Below are 6,000 nucleotides of genomic sequence, written 5' to 3'. Positions count from 1 at the left end.
CCTGAATAGCTTCTAGTTAAATAGGAATCCTTGAAATTTGGTCTGGATATCAGCAGTTTTAAAAGTTCTTCAAATACTGATTCTAATGAGGAGCCATAGTTAAAAATTGTTTTAAAATGTAGGGTGTGGGGCACCTGGGTGGGTCAATTGGTTAAGTGGCTGCCTTCAGCTCAGATCATGATCTCAGGATCCTGGGATGGAGTCCTGCATTTCTGTCTTCCTCTGCCCCTCCCGCTACTCGTGTGTGTGTGTGTGTGTGTGTGTGTGTGCATGCACGCGTGCGCACACGCACATGTGCACGTGTGTGCGCTCTGTCTTTGCCACATAAGATCTTAAAAAATATAAAATATGGGGGGGTGTGTTTCAGTAGTGGGTATTTAAAGATGCAGGGTGTCCTCACAGCTAAGTAACCTTTATAAAAGGGGCTTGCACATCAGGAATGTGCCCACTTTTAAATGAATGAGAAATGCTTTGGTGACAAGGTGTCAATAGGTGTACAATTTAATCACAGAAATGTGTTTTGTTTTCTCCTTCGGGCCCTCTATGTTAGTAATGCTGCTCTAGACCCAACACAGAACAGTTTCATCTTTGCCAACACTGAGAAATTGTTGCCCTCATACAGAAGATGAGTTTTTAAAGCACCTAAATAATTGTCTAGGGTTTGCCTTTGATCCATGATCATTAATATCTCTAATAAGCTCTCAAAAAGTGCGTGTGAATCTCAAGTTCGCATTTGGCAAGGCAGTGGAAGAATGAACGCTTTTAAAATAGTTTGGCTCAGAAAGCACATCTGAAATAACCCTGTGGGAAAGTCAGGAGAATTTCTCATCCTCCAAAGGATTACCTACGATGAGATGCTGACCTTGTATTTTAAGTTCAGCTACATTTCTTAAAACCTCATTCATTACCCAGCCTGATTTATTTTAGTGGGTGAAGCAGGCTGTGGGAGGGGACTCTGGTGATGTACAGTTCTCATGTTTGCCTTTTGTTTTCTCCACAGTTTCCAAAAGATCGTAACATACATATATATATATATATATATATATATATATATATATATATATATCCTTAAAACACATGCAGACCAGGCTCCTCATGAGATTTACTACAGCTTTTCTCTCAGAAATTAGAGCTGAAGATTCTGTCCTCTTCAGGCTTCTAAGGCGATCAAGCCCCAGAAGGCCGAGTGTGCACAGGGTGAGCAGAGCGCTGACCTCTGCCGGGGAGAGGTCAGTTCAGCACACAAGACTCAAAAGGGAGGAAGAAAAAGCAACTCCTCAGCAGGGAGTTTGACTTGCTTTAGGGCAGAAGAGATTTTATAAATAAGTTCCCAGTCTCCCACGCCCTCTCACCGCTCTTCTGTTACTAGTCCTGTCTCTGCCCTTAGATAGACACACACACACACACACATGCACGTGCACACACACATGCCCTCAGCTCTTACCACCACCCTCTGCCTCACCTCTCTCTCTCCACCTGCCCCAGGAACTGCAGATTGGGCTGGCAGACCCTTCTCCGGAGGAGGCAGGTGATGGATTGACTGGGAATGTTACTAAGCCCAGTGGCTCATAAGGCCTTTTCTCTTCCTCCTTAACATGCTCAGCTGGTGAGAAGCATGCAGAAAGCTCTTTCCCAAAGGCACTGTGGGTACCGGGGAGGATTAATACCAGCCTATCCATTCCTGTTGTCAGAGGGAGAAGGTGGAATGGTGAATTAGGGCGACCTCCAGCCTTGATGTGGCAGACGGGGTGTTTGGGATGTGTCCCTATAGGAGGAGCCTAGAAGGCCCTTCTGTAATGATGCCAGAATGAGTTGAGGCTTGTGAAGCAACAACACCGCTTTGATTTGTATTCCCCTTAATATGCATCCTGGATGAGCCTTTTTCCAGTGCCTTCTTCTCGGCTCGGTGACCATCTAGAGCAGAGTGGTGACTGCACGGGCAGACCCTGCGACATCTAGAGAGGTGTCCTCCAGTGGCTTCCCAGTGGAAAGTGCCCATCAGTACAAAAGCACTTCTGGGAGCAAGAGCCTTCCAGGTCAAAGATTCTGCTGTTGGTGTTCTTGTTTTGATGTTAATTATCTCTAGTTGGAAGAACCTTCTGGATCTCGTCTAAAATCTCTATATATGCTCAAAGACAAGGCTACTGCCCATCTGTGAATTCTCCACATCAAACTGGCTTTGCTTTCTCTTGAAGACAGTACTCCTCAACAGTGGTTTATCAAATTGCATGTTCTCGATCCTGGCTGTAGAAACAATTTTGTCTGTTGCTCCACAAGTTTATAAGGTCTAATTCTAGATCCTAGTAATGCTTTAGAAAAGCTTGCTGAACTTGAGAGAAACCTAAACCTCCTGCCACTGGCTATGCATGTTCATCTAGGCCAGCTGCCCCTATGAGGGCTGACTCAGGATAGAGGAGATGGTACGAGAGAAAGTTGGGCTTGATATTTAGCTCTGACTCTATCCAGAGCAAATGGCCACTCACAGTGAGAACAGCTGAGGAGGGAACTTCCTTCTAGGGAAAGGCTGCTTGTTGGGAGGGGGACATTACCAAGCATTTCTGGGACGTCCAGTCCTCTGATAAATCTCATCAAGAAAACAAGTCAAACATTATCACATTCCATAAGGAGAGAAAACTGACCCAAGACTATGTGTCCTAGAGTCCTCTGAGGCCAAGCACCTGAGCTTTTACCTCATTTGGCTCTAACTGTATAAAATGGTAAGGAGGATGGATATGGAAGACAGAACCATATTCTATTACTGTTATATAGAGGCTGTCGAGGGCGGTCTACACTGGCAGAGCACACACTGTTGTAGAATTTAATTGGGAACCAAGTTTTCTTGTGCTCCTGTAGTTGACCCTTACCTTAAACTTTTCTTTCTTTTACACTGATAGCAGGCACTGAACTGATGGGAGGAAAGCCAGTGATGTGTGTAGCCAAGACCAGCATCTTCTCATCATGTTAGCCTGGTATGGCTCCCTTTAGAGAACTTTGCTCTTGCTGCCTAACAACCATAAACTTAGCAGCCTGCAGCAATGCAAACTGATGATCCCTCAGGTCCTGGCACTTTTTAGCCAGATCCTCTGCTCTGGGTCTCCTGAGGTTGGGACCAGAGTAGCAGTCAGGCTCTTCATCTGGAGGCTCAACTAGGAAAAGACCTACCCTCAAGCTCCCTTGGGTTTTTGGCAGAATTCAGTTCCCTCCTGTTTGCAACTGCAGGCTCCATTGTCCTGTTGGTGATTGGGGGATGGGGCGTTCACTCAGCAACTGGAGACCATCCTCAGGTCCTTGTCACATGGCTGCCTCCGTCTCGAGAATGGAGAAACCTACCTTGTGCTCAATCTCTGACTTCTCTTGTAACCATCCAGAAGAAAAACTGCTTTTAAAGAGCTCCTGTGATTAAGTCATCCCCACTTGGAAAATCTCCATAATTTAAGACCAACTAATTGGGGACTTTAATTATGTCTGCAAAATCCCTTCACAGCAGTACTTGGATTAGTGTTTGATCAAATAACCAGGGCCCGGGAATCTTGAGGGGCTATCTTGGGTTTCTGTCTACCACCAGACCAAGAGCCCTTCCGTATCTCTTCTCAGGGGTCCAGTTAAGTGGCAAGAACAGAGACTATCATTGGAATCTAGCTGGATTCCTTAATCGTTTAGTGGACTCTACCTCCTATCCCAGGATGCTGAGACAAAAAGGGCCGCGTGCATTCTTCTTTCTGCAGCCCTTTCTATGAATACGAACAGTGGCACACATTTATTATCACCATTTCACAGGTGAGGAAACTAAGATGCAAAGAATTTCAGAAACTTCCCAAAGTTAGTAAGTAGCAGAGCCTAGAATCCAGGTCCATCCAACCTCAGAGGCCAGAGATTCTGCTGTCGGGCTGCAGTTGTGTGAGCCTCACACCGCACAGGCGAAAAACAGCATGCCAGAAGCCGGGAAGGAAGAGCTGCGACTGGAATCAAGGAAGTCTGGCTCCAGAGCATATGCCTTTGCCACTCAGCAGACATCCTGGCTCTGCACACCAGTCAGGCCCATGTCGGGGCACGACGCCCTGGAGGAAATGTTCGGGACCTCTTTTGCTGAGTGTTGTACCAAGAGCTCACAGGAAACACAGAAATATTGGGGTCGTGGATGTGTGGGGAGGCCTTACCCACCCCCTTTAGGCCCCATCCCACTGGTTCTTTTTCCTTAGTTTTGTGCAACCTTGTAGCTGTTTCACATTTGTGCTCTCCCTTTGTGTTTTGTGCCTGAGTCCTTTTACTTATTTGAAAGTGAGCGAGCTCAAATAGAGGGAGGCGGAGGGAGAAGCAGGCTCCTCATTCAGCAGGGAGCCCGATGCAGGCTTGGTCCCAGGACCCCAGGATCCCAGGATCATGACCTGAGCGGAAGGCAGACGCTCAACCTACTGACCCCCCCCCCCCCCCAGGGCGCCCCTGCTTGATTCCTTTTAAAATGCCCTTCCACAGACCATCCTGGCAGTCAGACAGAGCCCCGTGAGGATATCTGGTTGTTAATGACGTGGACTGGGAGGGTTTACCTTTCTGTCTCTGGGACAGGGTTTTTCCAAGTGGCTCAGCGTGGGTGCCTCAAGCCACAGCAAAGTAATCCTACAGGGTTCTGGCTACCCTGACACGACAAACAGGTTGGAAGTGACTTGTGGGATGCGCTCCTAATCCCTCGGTGGTGAGTGGGGAGGGCACGGGGGTGTAGGCTTTCTGGGGTGTTGGGTGGAGGAAGGATTGCTGCCCACAGGCTGGTCCAGGAACTCCCCTATCTACCGTGTCCGCCCAGCGGCCCACGGCCAACCTAATCGCATTCAGGCTCCTTGGATTTTCGTATTTTTAAAGGCTCAGGTAATTTCCCCATCACGTAGCCTGCTAGGGGAAGCAGGAGCGTTAGGGAATGTGGGATGAGACCTAATTACAGTTGCCCTCGCCTGACACTGGCAGGACCGTCCCAGCTGCCTTTCCCACACCGGGAGCAGCACAAACGTCCAGAAAGGTGCAAGGTGAGCGCCTGCGGGCTGTGCGCATGCACAGGAGCAGGCCATAGTGAGCGGGACTGTCCAGTGCCTTTCTGGATCTCTCTCCCCGCAGTCTTACGCTTTGGTTCTGTGAAGCAGAAACTCAAGAGGAAATCTGAAGCTGCCCAAGAACAAAGGAACCACCTACCAAGGGACGGGGCTTAGTCAGCCTTTGGTTCAGAAAATACCTGTTGCTATCAGCTTATAAAGATGTCACTTTCTAGGCCCCGCTCAGATTGGTGACAGTGTCTCTGTGGCAGCTCTCTGCAGCCTCCCTTGAGGCTCTGCAGCCCATTTTTTTTGTTAATCACTCATCTCCCAATTCTTTACCTTTGAAATTCACACCAAAGGCAGGGTCCAGACCTAATTCTGGCAAATTCCCAGAACCTGCAGCAGCCCGAGCAGCAGGAGCCCGGGGTTCTCGTCCCGGCTGTTGCTAACCTGTGTGGCCTGAGACAAGCCCTCCAAGCCCCGTAGGCCTCAGTTTCCCCTCCTGGGAAAGAATGTGACTTGGATCCTTTGCCAGGTAAGGCCTCCAGTTGCATTCATATCCAGCAGGTCTGAGACCAAGGCTTTGCAACTGCGCATTTCTCAGCACTGATGAAATAGAGCAGCTTTGCACTCTTCAGGTGCAGAGTGGGAGCCAAGCCGTTTGCTTGCCTGAGTAGTCATTAGGAAGCCAGCTGCAAACTTGTATTCCCCTCTGGGGCCGAGGTGGAGCCCCACTGGCCCTGCCCGGAGAGCTTCTCTTTAAAACAAAGCTGTTACTTTCATGTTGCTGGCATCTGCCTTTGCTCTCCTCTCCGGGTAATTCAACCCTTGGGTGCCCTGGTGTGGATACTGCCAGGGAAGGGGATGGGGCCGGGTCGGAGAAGCAGCTGGTAGGCCTCGGTTCCAGGTCCTTACTGGTTTAAGAGCCTTTGCTCTTCTCCAGGTTAATTTTCCCGACTTGACTTGTGCGTATCACAGG

Source organism: Canis lupus, chromosome 24, assembly GCF_003254725.2.
Source record: "Canis lupus dingo isolate Sandy chromosome 24, ASM325472v2, whole genome shotgun sequence".
NCBI classification, from domain to species: domain Eukaryota; kingdom Metazoa; phylum Chordata; class Mammalia; order Carnivora; family Canidae; genus Canis; species Canis lupus.
This window is presented reverse-complemented; position numbering follows the sequence as displayed.